General features: G+C 35.2%; 1 long non-coding RNA gene across 2 annotated transcripts in view; it reads left to right on the plus strand.

Annotated features, from left to right (window-relative positions):
* LOC120222097 overlaps positions 1-17,242 on the plus strand; it is a 513,003-nt gene that overhangs the window by 199,768 nt on the left and 295,993 nt on the right. For both annotated transcript variants that reach the window (XR_005525965.1, XR_005525964.1), the window contains one exon: positions 3,650-3,696. This is a non-coding gene — a long non-coding RNA (uncharacterized LOC120222097). The remainder of the gene's footprint in view (positions 1-3,649; positions 3,697-17,242) is intronic.

A 17,242-nucleotide genomic window follows, 5' to 3' on the forward strand; every position in this document is an offset into this window, starting at 1 on the left:
CAGGGTCTCTTTAGAAAACCTAAAAAGGTGGTTCTGCCACATGTGATTAGTTTGGGGGCCCAAAACACCTTGGCCTAATTCTTGTTGAATAATTACACTTATGCCATCCTTATTTTCTATTTCCTGATTGTGTCAGTTATATGGACAATAAGCTTTTATTTTCATTCAGAAAAATGGGCACATGTTACTGAGATTCTACTGCCTTCTTCTTAAATAATAGGAATGGTAGTTTAAAAGGCTGGGTAGGGCTGGGTGCTATGGCTATTACTGTTGTTACAATTTCCTGATTCAGAGATACTCTGAACATCCAGACTGGCTCCTGGATGAGTTGTGGAATATAGAGTGATGTCTTGAGTAAGCTGTCTTTCTATCTCCTTACTCACTGCTTAGTTTACCACTTTAGCTTAAAGAGACAGACATCCTCTCCTTTTGTCATCCAAGTAGGGCCATACTAATAGCTTCCCTTCAGCAATGCTCACTTTATAGCAGGCACTGTGCTGGTTCCATTATATACCTATAACATGTAATAGGTACTAACAATCCTATAGAGTAGGTAACATGACCTTTATTTGACAGACAGGGAAAATGTCACTTGTTCAAGACCACACAAAGAGAGGGAGCTGGAATTCAATTACACCTTGTCTGATGGCAAAAGCTGATCCCTTAACCACCATGCTACCTCATATAACTCTGCTGCTGTCTAGAACTCTGAGGGTCCCAGAACTACAGATCATTGATCACATGAGTCGTTTCTTTTCATTCTTGGCACCACTTCACACAGGCTGACCCCATTGACCAAACCTCAAAACCATCGTGTGTCATTCGCTTCAGAGGGGCACATAATGGTTACATTATGGTTACAGGCCAAAAGGAAGCTGAACTTCTATTAAGAGAAACTCTGTGTTGCATCATTTTATCTGCACAACAAAAATGGTCTTACCCACCCCCACCTTCTGCTGTTAGAGATTCCCTCAGCATTTAGTCTGTCCACTCCTGTCTCCTTTCTTTTCTCTGGTAGTATTATAACAGTATGTTTGGCAAGGTTAGCAAGTAACCACTTATTTACTTTAGTTGCCAATAAATAACTATAGCCTGTTAATAATTGTGAGCATGTTTTTTGTAGCCTTACATAATCTGAGACTGGCTTAGACATTGACATCTGATTTTGGATTAATATGCCTTCAACCTGTTCTCCTGTTATATAATTCTCTATTAACAAAAAGTAGATCGCATAAGAAATAAAACTGAACACTTAATTTATTAGGGCATTTTATAAGTGATACACACTCATGTACTCATGACTTTTTCTTGAATGTTATCTAAGTATCAGTTGTTGTACAATAATATGAAAAGAGAAGCCTGATATATGTTTTCTTGTTTTAAAAGGTACCATATCTGGGGTGCCTGAGTGGCTCAGTTGGTTAAGCATCCAACTTCAGCTCAGGTCATTATCTTACAGGTTTGTGAGTTTGAGCCTTGCCCTGGACTGTCTGCTGTCAACACAGAGCCCGCTCCAGATCCTGTGTCTCCCTCTTTCTGCCCCTCCCCTACTCATTCCTTCCCTCCCTCCCTCCCTCTCTCTCTCTCTGTCTCTCTCTCTTTCACACACACACACACACACACACACACACAAATATATATATATATACATTAAAAAAATAACGTGTACCATATCTGTCACAAATACCTTAAACTATTGCGTTATATAAGCTATATGTACATAGTTTTTATTTTGTTTTTTTTTGTTTTTAAGACTTAATTTTTTAAGAATAGTGTTGGATTCTCAGCAAAATTAATAGGAAGGTGTGTGAACATATATTTTTTTTTAGCACTTTTACACAGTTAACTCTATGAGGGTAAGATGTGTTCTGTCTTTTAGCATATCATAATGTCAAATACAACCCTTTGCATGTACTAGATGCTCACTAAATATTGTTGACTTAGTGAATAAATTAGTTGGTAATAAGTTGAACAAATTTGCAGTCCTAAATTGTTCTTGCCATCACTTCACTCTGCATAATTAAAGAAGTTTAACTGAGATGATTTAAAATGTGTTATTGAATTACTGGTGTAGATTCTAAAGCCGTGGGATGAAAGAGACCCTGGCCATACCCCTCTGAGGAAGCAGTGAGTGAGTTTCTCACTCTAGGTATACTTCATGGATTTTATGTGTGACTGAATTAATTTATTTCACTTATGAAGGTTAGATTTATGACTTCCATATGCCAGTCTGTAACTTTTTCTTTTATTCCTACCCTGCTAGCTAATATTTTTCCTATTATAAAAGTAATGTTTACTGTAGAGTTTATATGCAAAACTAAAAAGCAAAAATTAAAATTATCCGTAATTTTATCATCCAGATATAATCACTTAATATTTTTGTGTGTTCCTTCTGTTTTTTTCCTCATCTACACAATTTCATTATGTCCATGCAACTGGCACTCTATATGGTTTATATAGCATTATAGTACCACAAGTTACCTTTTGGAGTGTTACAAACTATTCCTTTACATGGATGTGCATACTTTATTTAATTACTTTTCTACTGTTGGACATTTAGTTTGCTTTTAGTTTTTTGCTATTATTAAAATTTTCTTTTTTAGATTTATGGTTTCCAATTTTGTAAGATAGATTCCTAGAACTGAAAACGACTGAGTAAAGATTTTGATACACATTACTCAGTCATTTTCCAGAAAATTTATAGCAATTCTCACTCCCATCAGAAGTGTATGAAGATGGTGTTTCATTGAGCCACCATCCAAATGGATTATTTCCTCTACATGCTTTTAAGGAAGGGTTAACTCAGTAGACTTACTGACTTGAATATGTTACCTTCATTCATTATACTCAGAAGTATATAAATTAAACATATCAGTTTGCTTTCAGAAAGAATTATGAAATGTTTTCAAGGGTCAGAGTAGCTCAGAGATTACATGTTGCAGTACAGTTTCCACCTACATACAAATGTGTTTCAGGTCTAGTTGTAAACTGCATACTTCGAGCCAGAAGAATTTCAGTTATCTTCTGTATTGATACCACATCACTGGCAATTTTCTTAAAGTGTGTTGGGTTGGGGCATTCTATCTGGTGTGACTTTAGGGTTCGATCTTGTAGGTAAACAATACTCATTTCTATTTGCTGTTGTAACCTGAAGTTAATGAGCATTCAAAGATTACTTTTATTTATTTATTTATGCATGTTTATGGACTGCCCTACAAAAGCACCTTTCTTCCTCACCAGTGTTCTATCCAAACTGGGTGCAGATGAATCTGAGTGGTTTCATTTTTAGAGAGTAGCGTCATATTTGTTTTAGGAAGGCAATAGTGTTGAAAGAGTATCAAAAAAAATCACTTTTAAGTCTTTGCCTCGTCCTCTAGTGAAAGCATTTCATTTCAGGGCCCATGGTGAGCCTCAGTCCCTTGCTGGTACTTGTTTTTGATAACAGTGCTTAGGGACTCTTTGTGTGTGTTTATTCACACATATGAATTTGGGGTAGTCTGAAATATCCTCTGGGGAAAATATAGATATAAAATTACCCACCTCTTTAAGGACAGGAGTCTTTTCTATTTCTCTGCAGAGACTGCCTCAGCATAAATACTGGCTCCACTTAGAAATTAATTTTTACTTCTATATTTGTTTTGTATTTCAGAGTGCTTGATAAACTGCACCGTCTGTCTGTGTGCCTTAGCTGCACAGGTATGTATATGAATTACCTATAGTTATGTAAATCTATGTATAAGCTGGCAAGTTATTACAATTTTGTGTATTAAAATTGCTTACAGATTTCATAATGTGAAAATGTTAATTTTTGAGTACTTATTAATATTGACAGCTTCAAAGGAGAACGCATTTTATACATACCTTGCATTTCACTCCATTGTAAGAATCAAATAAACATTTCTAAGATTTGATGAGGCAGAATAATTTTAATTACAAAGCATTCATCTGGTGAAGAGATTAGAGAGTATTTTATGGAACTCTATTATTAAAGCAATTGCTGATAGGGGGTCAGAGACTATTGCAAAACCACTGTTTTTGACATTATTGTTTTATTTTCAAACTTTTTTTTTTGTTGCTGTGAGTTTATTTTCTGTGGTGGTTGTTTTAGGTAAGGAGTGGTTGCAGATGTACTGTCTGCTGCACTGTCTCAAGCACTACAGTTATGGGACAAAAAAATGTTTGCAACTGTTTAAAATCTCAACTGTGCAGTGTTGTGGTTCCTGGGCAACAGGCAGGAATTCTCAAAAGCTTGGTTGCACCTGCTCAATTGTTTCTTGCAGCTGTGTCATATGAGTGAGCGCACAGAGAAGCTTGTTAGCAGTTTGCTCGCACTGTTACGTATTTTGTGTACTCTGAGTGTGAAAGATTCCTACTTGCTGTAGACCTTGAACTATTACATTGGCTTATTATAAAACTCATTATTTTCTCCAAATCCTTCATTCTGAGTCTCAAATATATATACTTTTTAACTAGCTGTTGACTGCCCTAGGTAATGTGTATGTTAACTTCTCTAAAGGATACCTGGGGGAAAGTAGATCTCTCAGATTACTGGGTGGATAATAATTTTTGTCCTGGTAGAGACATTTTGTGTTTGGCTCAGTTTCACCATGTTGGCAACCCCACTATATGAGGCTGGATGCAGTTATTGATCCATTTAGCTGAACAGATTTGAAAGCATTTGGCTATTAGTGGACACATGGGGCATATTCACAAAATTTAAGGGTATATTGTAAGATGATTTCTTGATTTGTTCATGTGTCTGTTGCAGTTGGATGGAAGTGAGAGGGGAAAAAAGTAAAACTTACTTAATGGTAGTCCTAGACAGGGGGATAAAATCCAGGTGTAGATTTTAAGGGTGGAATATTAACCTTTACTTTCATCAAATCCGTGCCACTTGGTATTTTTTCATAAGTGTTGATGTTTTAAACGTCAGTAGCTCTATTTTCTGATAAATATCTAAATTTTTAGTGTAGACAAGCTATTAGAAACTGTATCTTATGCTAATTAGGTGAAGCTCTTAAAATGCAATATAAAAAGTGGCAACTTAATACAAAAAAGTATTTAAGTAAATAATTTATTTGGTAGTCCCAAATTCCTGATATTGAAAACTTATTCAAATAACTTGCATTGCTCTCCTTAACAATACTATATTTTTTAAAAATCCTAAGGAGTTTCCATTAGTATTTAGTAACAAAATCTTAGAGCTTGTGTATCTTTTCTTTTTATCAATCCATTTAAAATTTTTTTAAATCATCATAATATGGATTTAACCTCTTTGGGAGTAAGAAACACAGGTGCTGAGATAGGTAGAGGATTATCCACAGCCTTTTAATACAATGTTTTATACATAGTAGGTGGTCATTAAGAAATGAATGCATATATGAATAAAACATGGCTGGAGTTGTATTAGAAACAGTGGAATAGAGAGTCTTAGAAATTTGTTACTTTTTATACATTCTGAATGGGTCTTTGGACTTCTAGTACTCATGCTGCTGATTAGACAGAGATGAGACTACTGATAAATTCTGTCCTTAAAATGAGAAATGAATATGTAAGAATTGATCCTCATTATAATCAAGAATTTACATAACACTATTTGTAATATACTTTATTTTTGCTGACTATGAGAAAAGTCTTATTATACCTTTTTTTTTTTTTTTTTTTACACAATGCTGAGGCATTCAATGACTAAGTTACTGGTAACTTTAGAAATACTTCACAGCATAGGAGTAAACAAATCTGCGTTGTATGATCAATTCCATAGGTTCCCTGAACAATCACTTTCTCTCCATCTTTCCCTCTCTTTCTGTCTGTTTCTGTTTCACCACCACCCCCTCTCCTTTCCCAATCTCTACCTCACTGAAAACACAAAAATAAAATGTATGTTAACTTTCTTTGGGTCCGATAAGATCAGATTATATTAAAACTCTGTATAACTGTTTTTGCTAAACATAAGTAATGGGGCCTATGTTTGCTGTATACATGTTTATAATTATGGTTTCTGTTATTCACTAAATTTTAACTGTAAATAAGTAGAGATAAAGCTCATATAGTTAAGACCTGCTTTGGATAGGTCCCTCTCAAGATCCATTTTGTGTGTCATTCGGCAGTCACGTGACAATGGCAGGGGTGCAGAAAGAGCCAATGTCTGTCTAGTGCATCAAAACGTTTTTTTTAGACCTCTCAATTTTTGGTACTGCTAGTTAATGTTATTATAGGTACCGGTAGGCTTGGAAATACCTTTCCTCTGGGAACAGTTTTCCTTTCACCTTAGTTTACACCAGTGTGTGAGAGGCCAGTATCAAGGACATTCTTTTTTTCTTTTTCCACCCTAGAATCTTAGTGTGGTAGAATAAACTATATTCTTCATTTAGTCTCAACATTAGAAATTAAGAGATGAGATAAGAACATTGATTAGCTAGCTTACTACACCAGATAATGGTAGCTGCTTCACTGACTTATACCAGAAATTATAGTACGGAATCCCCAGAAAGGAGAAATCACCAAGCACCAGGATTCATGGGCATAATTACAGGTTTTTCTGTGATAGGATTAAAAAAAATAATGGAAGAAAATCAACATTTATTAAGAATATCTAAATATAATTTCTTTTTCCCTTCCCTTCCCTTCCCCCCTCCCTTACTCATTTTCTTTCTTCTTTTTATCTATGTAGTAAATGGATGCCCACTAATTATTTGTCAGACACAACGCTAAGCTAAATGAATAAAGCAAAGTTCTTGTCCTCAGAAAGGATACAGACTAGGACGGGAAACATGTTTAGAGCTCTTTTAAGTTTCATCACTTATTATGAGTACAGACCCAGTCAACTTACCTAATCTTTCTGTTTCTTTATTACTTCTTTGGAAAATTAGAAAAATAATAGTGTCTACCTCATATATTGTTATGTTGGGTTTAGATATCAGACAATACATGTAGAGTTCTTAGTTTGATGGTTTGCACGTAGCAAGTGCCCAATAAATCTTAGCTATGCTACTATTATTCCTATCATTACCACCACTACTATAACTTAGATACTGAAGAAAGACACCTAATTGCCTGAAAGCAGATATCCTGGCCTGGTGTTTGTCACATAGATTGTCTTAGAGGTTTTATCCAACGTTACTTCTGCTTCTTATATCTAAGAAGAGATTCTAAATGTCATATGGTGTTAGAATTTGAAAGGACCTTAATGGCATCTTTGAACGTCTTTACTGTATCCGTGGTGAGGAAAGAAGCTCAGAAAAAATTCATGAACTTGTCAGTGTTATATAACCCAGTAGGTGAGAGATAGAAATTTGACTCTTGATTTTTGGTCTAGCTTGAGATACCTCATGTGGAATACCTTCTTACTAGTGATTTGAGAGCTGGTTGCTTATCTCCAGGAAGTAAATGGACTAGGTCAAGTTGCAGGAGTACTAAACCATAAGAAAAGTCATCACAGTACTGAATCTAAAAGACCTACAGCTACTTTTATAATTTTATCTAAGTTTATTGAAGCCTCTCAGTTTGTGTTTGTGAATAACTGATTTCTTCTAAAAGAGGATAAATTGAGTTAAGTTTAGCAAGACATTTACTATCTTTGTGACATCAGATGCTTTAAAGGAGTCCCCAAATTCCAAATACCTTTTAGGATATCTGGATTCTAAATCTCTTGCCTGAGTTTGAATTTAGGAGCTTTGGAGTCCAAATAGCCTGCATTGAAATCCCAGTCCCAAACCTCAGTAGCTGTGGGACCTGAGGAAGTTTACCTGACCTTACTAAACCTCATGTTTTTGTCTAAAATATGGGTGATAAGAATATCTACCTTTTTAATGATGTGAAGATTAAAGTAGATTAGGTATACAAAATGCTTTATTTAGTGTACAGCATTCACTAGTATTCCCAGAATTCTCTACATACTAATTTTCTTCTTTCTCATCTTGTTAAAATATAAAAGTTTTTATGATGCACTGTATAGGAATTTGGAGGAAGTGTAGGATTCACCCATTAAAATTAATTCTGGCAAAGTTAAATCTTCAGTGATTGTGGTTGAGTATCTCAGTTTGGCGTGGTTAGACTCAACATTTCTAACTATACATGTCTGTAGCAGACTGGGGCTATTTAAAGAAAAACTTAGGATGAAGATAATCGCATCCACTTCAATGTCTGTGATTATGGAAATGGGCCTTTCAATGGAAGGGCTGTTGATACAACTCCAGAAAACCAATCTCTTACAAACAGTGAAGAACCCATCCTCCCCACTTAAACCATGTACTCTTACATGCATCCTAGTGTACTGACCGTGGTTCTGTTGGGAAGAATGTCAAGATATAAGTGGCCTGAGGTGTAGGGAGCATGGTTGACAATGAATAAATGCCTTTATAGGCTTTTTCTTTTCTTGAGAAGGAAATTAGTGTGGTAAAATATCCTGATACACTCCTATGGAAACTCCCTCAACAGTAGAAAAGTGGATTATGAATTTGTGTGTATGACTTCCTTTTACTTATCTCTAATAAAAAGTAGATCTTAATTATACTAATCCAGTTTTTTTTTCCTGTTATCCTGTTTATATTGTAACAGTATCTGCCTGAACAGCAATCAGAAAAGAAGGGGAAGAGCACTAGATAATACATGGAATAGACCATTACTCAGCAGAGTTCATAAAGTTATCTTGCCTGATGTCAAGTGTACAGTTTTAACCAAGATGAGTCAAAGTAAACGATGATTAATGAAATTTTTGATTAGTTGGGTATTAGTTTGTCAGGGCAGCTTAAACAAGAGAAATCTGTGTTCTCACAGTCCCAAAGTTTGAAATAAATGCTTTGGCAGGGTCAGTGCCTTCTGAGGGCTGTGCAGGAAGGATCTATTCCATTTCTTTCTCTTATCGATGTGTAGATGGCCATCTTCTCCCTGTGTCTTTTCACATTACCATCTCTCCATGCTGATCTGGGTGTACAAATTTCCCTTTTTTTTTTTTTTTATAAGGACACTATTCATCTTAGATTAGGGCCCTCTCTATTTTATTTTACCTTGGTTACCTCCATAAAAGACCTATCTCCAAACAGGGTCGCATTTTGTGGTACTTGTGGTTAGGACTCCAATTTTTTTTTTGAGAGGGCTCAATTTGACTCCTAACAGTTGGGTTAATAGTTAACTTTTACTGGGTGACTTTTGTATTCCAGATGTGTTATGTATATTATTGATCTTACAACGATCTATTAGGTGATGTTACTTTTCCCACTTATAGGTGAGAAAGCTTAAACTCAGAGAAAATAAGCAGTATGTCCAAGATCACACAGCTAGTACGTGTTAAATCGCTAGTATTTGAACCCACATAATTCCCTGCTGCATTTTGAATGGATGAGCTTCGTACAACTCAGTCACAAGCCCCCAGAATACTTTGAGTGTTTATTTAAAGTTCTTCTTATTCCCTTTTTTTTTTTTTTCTTGGTCATACTAGGGCTTGTGCCAAAGGACATCTTATCCCTAGAAAATGGTGCATTGTGTTGTTATTGCTAAATGCCCAGCACTGACTGCCTACATCTTCACTCCTGATTTTTTTTTTTTGTGATCATTGTCTTTGAAGTCTTAGTGTTTTAGCTCTCCTGCACCTGATGAAGCCTTTGGACAAGATGGATTCTGAATATGAACTGCATAGATTGATTCTGGCCCCAGTTTGCGTGGATGCATTGAGAGCCAAGTCATGCCCGGGGTCTGCTACTGAGCACATGTGCACGCTGCTTCCCTTTATCTGTATTCTCCCTCGTATTTGATTTTTGGTTTTGTTTTTACTCTTAACAGGTAGTTTGTGATTTTTTCCCCTTTTATACAGTTCCTGCCACGAGTGATAAACATTGAAAGGGATGAGGTGTGAAGAATGACCACATAGGAAAATCTCTGCTTATGGGAAAACTGGTGCTCCTGTAGGTGTTTACTATAAGCTGGCTGCTGCCTTGGTGCTTATGCAAACTACAGAGCGAGGGGCATTGTGTACCTTATTTAAGTTTCCTATCTTACCCACGGAACAGTTTGTTTCTCACTTTGAAGTTTTAAAGCAGAGCTTGCTCATGACCCAATTTCACTAATAATTCTCTTAAGTAACCCTTGTACTCATTTATAAGATTTTTTTTCCACCCACTGTCTGTCTACCCTGGTTTAAAATTTTTATATATGTACTTTTAAAAAATTGATTAGCTGGAGAGATGCCCATTCCTCTGTGCTGTATAATAAGGATTTAAAAATTGCACACTGAATTCTGTATAGTGTAATTAAAACTGACCCACATTTGGACCTGAGTACACCAGGACTTAGCCAAACTTGCCATGAGCTGAGTTCTGGTGGCAGATGGGAACTAATGAGGACACACTCCACTCCAGAATTTCCCAGCTGCTTGGCCCCTTTTTGTACAAACAAGGTTTGGAGCGAAGTCCGGATCCCAAGAGCATGTTCTGTAAATGTGCTGTACCCAATGATTTGGGAAATGTTCTCACAAAATCAGGATGTTTCAAGGTATCCTTAAGACCTCAGCTACTGTCAGATTTTAAACATGAAAATTAGAAGGGGTCTTTTGTTGCTCTTTCCAACCAATTTCTAGTTTTAAAGTGAATTTAAATCACATTCCCTGCACCCCCACCTGTCTTTTTTTCCCTGTGCCTGGGGGTAGACTGATCACTCCTATCCAAACCTGGAGATATTCGCAGGTGGCTGTCTCAGGACAGACTAGGTCTCCTTGCAACCTATGGATCTCTTCAACTGGTTTGATGTCCTGGGACTATTCAGGCAGATGTAATTGAATCAGTTTGAAGCAGCTGTAGCTGGCATGTGGTCTCTCAGATTGCTAGCACCTGCTTGTTTTTTTGCAACTCACTAGAGTGAGAGAAGTGCCAAAACCAGCATTGGTCTTGGAGCAGATAAAGCACTTCAGACCCTATATTCCATTCTCCTTCCAATCTAGCCACATCATCATTGGTGCCTGAATTAATAAAGCCCCCTTTTCATGATTATGTCTGAAGTATACTTTTCCTTCTCATTCTTCTCAGCATCGGGATCCTGACAGTACTGACCAATGCTAGTCCAAAAAAAATAAGGGAGTATAATGGTGATCAGGTGGCTTTGGGGCTCTCTTATCATTAGACAACTGGGTAGCCTGTGGTTTGCAGAATCATTTAAATGAACGCACCAAATTCATTTGCTGTTCCAGCACAGTCTTATTGGCACTGAGAATGAGCAGTTAATGTATAACAAACTGTGAGCTGTTATGGAATATGATAAATACATTTACTTAGCAGGGGGGAATGTAAAATGGAACTATTTCTCTAATGTAACTCTAATCGACATGGATTTCTTCAACACTTATTATGTGAAAAAAGGGGTAGCCTACTAAAAAAGGAAAAAATATTCTAGGACATACTAAATATACAAAATATATTTTCAAAGATACAGATTTGGATTTTTTAAGAGAGTCTTAAATCCATTTAAAAATGTGTATTTACTTCATCTTCTTTTCATCCCACTATATTGTTTGACAAGCATATATTTAACCCTTAAATATTACCAGTTTCTTAGTGCTTCATTTCAACCTGGAGATGATAAAGACAACATATTTAAGGTTTATAGTTCATGTTACAGAGTCCTTTTAATATGGTTTTGATATCGATGATCTTTTGAGAGAAACCAAGATCCAAACTGAGTTTATGAATAATAGTAATAAGAGTGAATTCTGAAAAAAAGTATTTTCATTTATCATCAGCAGATACCTACTTTGCAAGGAAGGCCTAGACACTATGGACATAAAGAGTTATATATGTTCCTTGACTATAGGGATCTTATGGTGTTCTTGAAGAGATATGATATAAATTTGAAAATAAAATAAGCCACTGTCAGTACTAAATTCATGCTTTAGATCTGGATTTGGGGTGGTATCAAATGAATGCTGTAAAAGTGAAAATATCAGCACTCCTGTCAAATAAGTGCCTTGCACCCTATGTCCTCCTCCTTCCCTTCAGTGCCCGTGAAGGACATCACCAATCTGTCATGGTTCTCTCTGCCATTAACCCAGAATTTGGGCTAAGACTCCTCCAGAAGTCAACATGTTAGACAACTTTTACCAACTGATGGAAGTTGGATGTAAGATGAAACTGATTTGCCATTGCTGAAAAAGTCATTAACTACTAAAGATATTCCGTGGAGATGAGAGCTCTGAGCTGCAAGTAAGAAGCAAATCTTTGAACTAGGTCTTGAAATTACATGAAACATAAGACAGAAGTAACTTGGAAAGGAGAAGAGGTCATTCTCATGCTGTGGAGTCCTATGAACAAATGAGTTAAGTATGGAATTGTGTGAATAATCAAGGATAATAGTCATTGGTTGTAAATATAAAAATGGTTAATTATTAAGTTTTTCTCCTCTTATAGACTACAAACTCCATGAAGTGTTATATTATTATTTATTATAAAATACCTTGTCAGAACTTCATTGACCTCTCCTTTCTAAATTAGGCTCTCCTATGTTTCTATAATTTCTTTTTTTTTCCTTCATGGTATATAGTTCACCTGACAGTTTGGGGAGCTTCTTCTCACTGCCGATATTCTATATTTAAAAACTGAGGTGATTCAAAGAGGATTTTGTCCTCTATAAATGTGTGTAACAACAATATTTTTTTAAAAAAACTTTTTACTTTTATAAATACTATAGCCCTCACAACACTAATTTGGGGGATTTTTATTTTAACCATAGTATTTAAAAATTTTAGTTCATTTTTCTCATTTCAGGGAACAAAGAGACAATATATTACAGTGGACGGAGTGTGAGGTTTACAAATAGAAGATCTGGATTTAAGTTTTTGCATTACATCTTATTGGTTATGAGATATTGGGCAGACCCCCATGTGCTTTTAGCCTCAGTTTGCTCATCTGTATATTGGAGATGACAGCACTATAAAAATACAATTAGCCCTTCTTCTTTTCTTCCTCCTTTCCTTTCTTTTCGTTCATCCTCATTATCATAATACTACCCTGAAACCATGTACTAAAATGTTTAACATGGTCTACTGTATAGATCCTTCTTTCTCTAAATTTTTAGTATTTGCTCCAGCTCTCCGTTTTATTGTGCACAATGAATCGAGCATTACACTTCTCTAAAAAGCAGGAATTTAAGAAACACTCCAAAACCTAGTTCTTAGTAATATTTATTGTTGACTCATTTGCTCCTCAATACCTCCTTAATTCTCTTTCATTTGAAATATAACTATATAATATTAATAATTTATATATTTAATTATTTTATATGGATCCATTTATTTTTAAAATTTTTTATATTGATCCATGTTAAACATTGCCTTTATGTGATTGATTTATTCATTTATTCATTCATTCAGTGGAAATTGTTCTAGCTATTGACATAACTCTATTCACTTTTGTGAGAAATCAAATAGCTATGTCCTGGATTAGGAGATTATAGGGGATACATTGCAAAGCAGAACACTGCTTTCTGGCCTTGCTGAAAACTGCAGCCATGCTTCACTTATCTAGTTAATGTATATCAAGGGGTTAGGTCCTGTCTGTGCTCATAAACTCCTTAGACCATGTTATCTCATGGAATATTTTACCCTGTCTTAACTTGTTTTTCTGCACTTTTTCAGTACATTCGTATGGGCACATAGCCCACTGACGCATTGCACATTGTTTCCCTACATGTATGCTCAGGATATATGGGAGCTTGAGCACAACTCTGGGAGACTTCCCTTAGCCTCCCTCTCTCCTCTCTTGACTTGCATGGAGTTTTGAGTAATCCTGTCTGCTATCCTCAGCTTTGCTGGACAAAGATGAAAGCCGAACCCATAACTTTTCACTTGACTGTAATAAATGCCTTAATTGTTTACATTTTGCTGAGCTAATAATGTGTTCAGAGACCAACCTCTCCTAAAAATTTGAATATAAATGAACTCATCTCTGAATTTTAAGAATCATTTATTCCCACCATTAGAATATTTGGTGACTAGAAGATTGATCAGAAGGTTGGCTAACTAAAATGTACTAACTACAGAAACAATTGCATTTACTAATAGTCCATGATAACTGCATATCTCTTAGGTTAAAAAAAGAGAAAAATAAAATTGATGTTTGCTGTTTCTTAGAAAGATAATTCCTCCAACATTTCCTGATTTGAGCATGCAACATTTAATGATGGATATCTACATCTATCATCCTTATGATTTTGAGGGTCTTTAAGGAATTTTTGAAAATAATTTATAATTTTTAAAATATATGCATTTTTGTATATTTAGGGCAAAATGCGTGAATAGATCTTTTGTCAAAAGATATTTTCTTTAAAGTATTCTACACTATTTACTATTCTCATTTTTTTGTTAAGAAGATCAAAATAGGATTGTACTATAGGACATAACTTTTTAAAGGTAAAAAATGTGAGTGAGTTAGGGTCTTTTGAATATTGAGATTTAAGTAAGTATAGAAACATAATGATATTTACAGAAAAAATTGGTAAGTTGAAAATTACCTGAACATGTTGCTTTTATAATGTCTTAAATTTATATAACAAATAGGATATCTGAAAAAAAGGTTAATTTTGGATATTAGGAGACAAACATAATTTTTAATCATGCTGGTTTGATGTCTCAAAGCAATACATACTTATTAGTGTCTTTGCCAATGTCAGGATAGGATAAACCCTAGGCCAAAAGAAATTGATTTTTTTCCCCTGTATATTTGTCACTTGAAGTCATACTTAAATTTCCATTGATCAAAAATGGGCATATTTATTTTCTGAATACAGTTCTTTAACAACATATGTAATTTCTAATTTGTTGACTGATTTAAATTATGTTTACTTAAGTGATTTTAATAATATTTTTGCTATTATTCATGTATCATCATAAAATGTTTATTATTTATTCCTGTCAATAGTTCACTTAAGATTCTAAAAAATATGTCTCATACTTTTCTTTTTAAATATTTATCATCTCGTCATTTTTTTAAAAATTGTTTAATGTTTATTAATTTTTGAGAGAGAGACAGAATGAGGGCAGAAGAGGGACAGAGAGGGAGACACAGAATCTGAAGTAGGATCCAGGCTCTGAGGTCAGCACAGAGCCCAGCACAGGGCTTGAACTGGTGAATTGCAAGATCATGACTTGAGCCGAAGTCTTGGCTTAACCGACTGAGCCATCCAGGTACCCCTAGCTCATCATTTTCTTAAAAAATGACCAGCACCTGTTTAAGACCAGTCTTTGGCTTTCTTGAAAGGATAGGATTAGAAGAGGTTACATTACTTTGGGATGGAATCTTTCCATAGGATTTAAGGGGGAACAATTATAAATAGTGGGCAGTATATTCCTTTTAAAGTTGACTTACGACTACTAGCAACCATCACCCAGCCTCCCAGTAAGGTTTCTCTTTGATCTTTCCTTATACTTCTATGCCCTTATCAGTTGGAGGCTTTGAGGTCACCATTTGCTCTCATAAAACTGCTGTGTCAGCTTCCACTTTTTTTGAGTACAGAGAGAGTATATTACTTTCTTAGAACAACTGTAACAAATTGCCACAAACTGGATGCTTAAAGCAAATTTATTTTCTCAATTCTGGAGGCCAGAAGTAGGAAAGCAAGGTCCAGCATGGCTACAATCCCTTTGAAGGCTCTAAGTGAGAATTTGTCTGGCCTCTTAAAGCTTCTAGTGGCCCCAGGTGTCCCTTGGCTTTTGGCAGCATGAGCTCAGAATCTGCCTCCATCTTCTTTGGCCTTTTCCTCTGTCTGTCTCTCTGTTCTCTCCTCTTCTTATAAAGATGCCAGTCATTGGATTTAGGGCACACCTTAAATCTAAGATGATTTTATCTCCGATGCTTAACTAATTACATCTGCAAAGACCTCATTTCCTAGTAATAATCATATGAGGTCCCAGGTAGACATGAGATTGTGAGTGGCAGTATTCAACCTACTATAGAGAGTAACTTTATTTTTCCATAATAAATATCTGTGGAAGTCTTATTTACATATCACATATTGATCCTTTCTCTGCTCTGCAGTTGACACAATTTATCTTCTCGGAATTTACAGAATACTTGTTGCCTTAGCTCCTTAGTATGTTTTATGGATTTAACTGAATCATGAGTCATTCTCTTGCATATTCTTTTAAACTACCAAAATTTCCCTTTATTGTAAATGCTAAACTTGGGGCATAGAATCAGTAATTCACAGGGTTGCTATTACTTCACAGATGCAGAGCAAAATTAAAAACTGACTTTGGTGTCAGGTTTTTTTTGTGTGTGTGTGTGAATCCATGTGTGTTGAGATACCAAATATGTCATTAAGTACAATTTTAAAATAGCTTTATTCATAACCTAAATCATTTTTTTCATGGTGGTCTCCAGATTCTGTAAACCAAGTATGCAACTGAAATTTAGTGTTATAGAGTGACAAAGCCATTGTGCTAGATTTTAGCTGTTGAAATCATGAGCTAACTAATCTTTCTATATTTAGCATAGGCAAGGTCTTTATTATAGGGAATCATGAATTTGGCTGTCTGTAAAAATAAACATCCATTAAGTGATAACTGGAAGTCATGAGTATCCAGGACCAGATTGAAAATGCAGTGCTCAGCTCAGAAAGGTCGATTTCTAACTCTACGTAGCCAGTTAGTAACTGAGATAGAATTTAAGCTCAGCTCTGCCCACCTGAAACACTTGCATTCTTTGTACTTCTCCCAAGTTGATTCTCAAGTTGTCAAAAGTGTTTTTTGTTTCCTATAAGGAGTAGATTACTATTAAGGTGAGAGTTAGCAGAGGGAGCAAAGTAGAGCCATTCCTAAAACAATTGGAATAGAATTGAAAGCATTTTTTGGTCCTTTCCACCTCATGACTATGGTCGATTACAGGTGTGTTTTCTTTAAGAATACTCAGTAAATCAACAATTCGAATTTTAAAAATAGATAATAATTGGTAGAGTGATTATATAGATTATGACCAGTCTTATCTACTGAACAATTCTTTTAAGTTACAGCTTAACTTATGGTACACTTGTGTTCTGGTTAACACATAATAGTAGGCTCATAGGACATAAAAATTTAGAAGTGCTAGACTTCCTTGCCAGAAAAAAAATCAGGCTAAAATAAGATGACAATGAAAATTAAATATTTTCTGAAATAGTGATATAGTTAAATGTGATGATGTCATTTTGATTTACAAAACAGTGATTAGCACCCAAACTACATTAATTGAATTAACCTATTATTTTTCTTTATGTTTATTTATTT

This window comes from Hyaena hyaena, unplaced genomic scaffold (genome assembly GCF_003009895.1).
Source record: "Hyaena hyaena isolate Hyena2069 unplaced genomic scaffold, ASM300989v1 scaffold_834, whole genome shotgun sequence".
In the NCBI taxonomy this organism is placed as follows: Eukaryota; Metazoa; Chordata; class Mammalia; order Carnivora; family Hyaenidae; genus Hyaena; species Hyaena hyaena.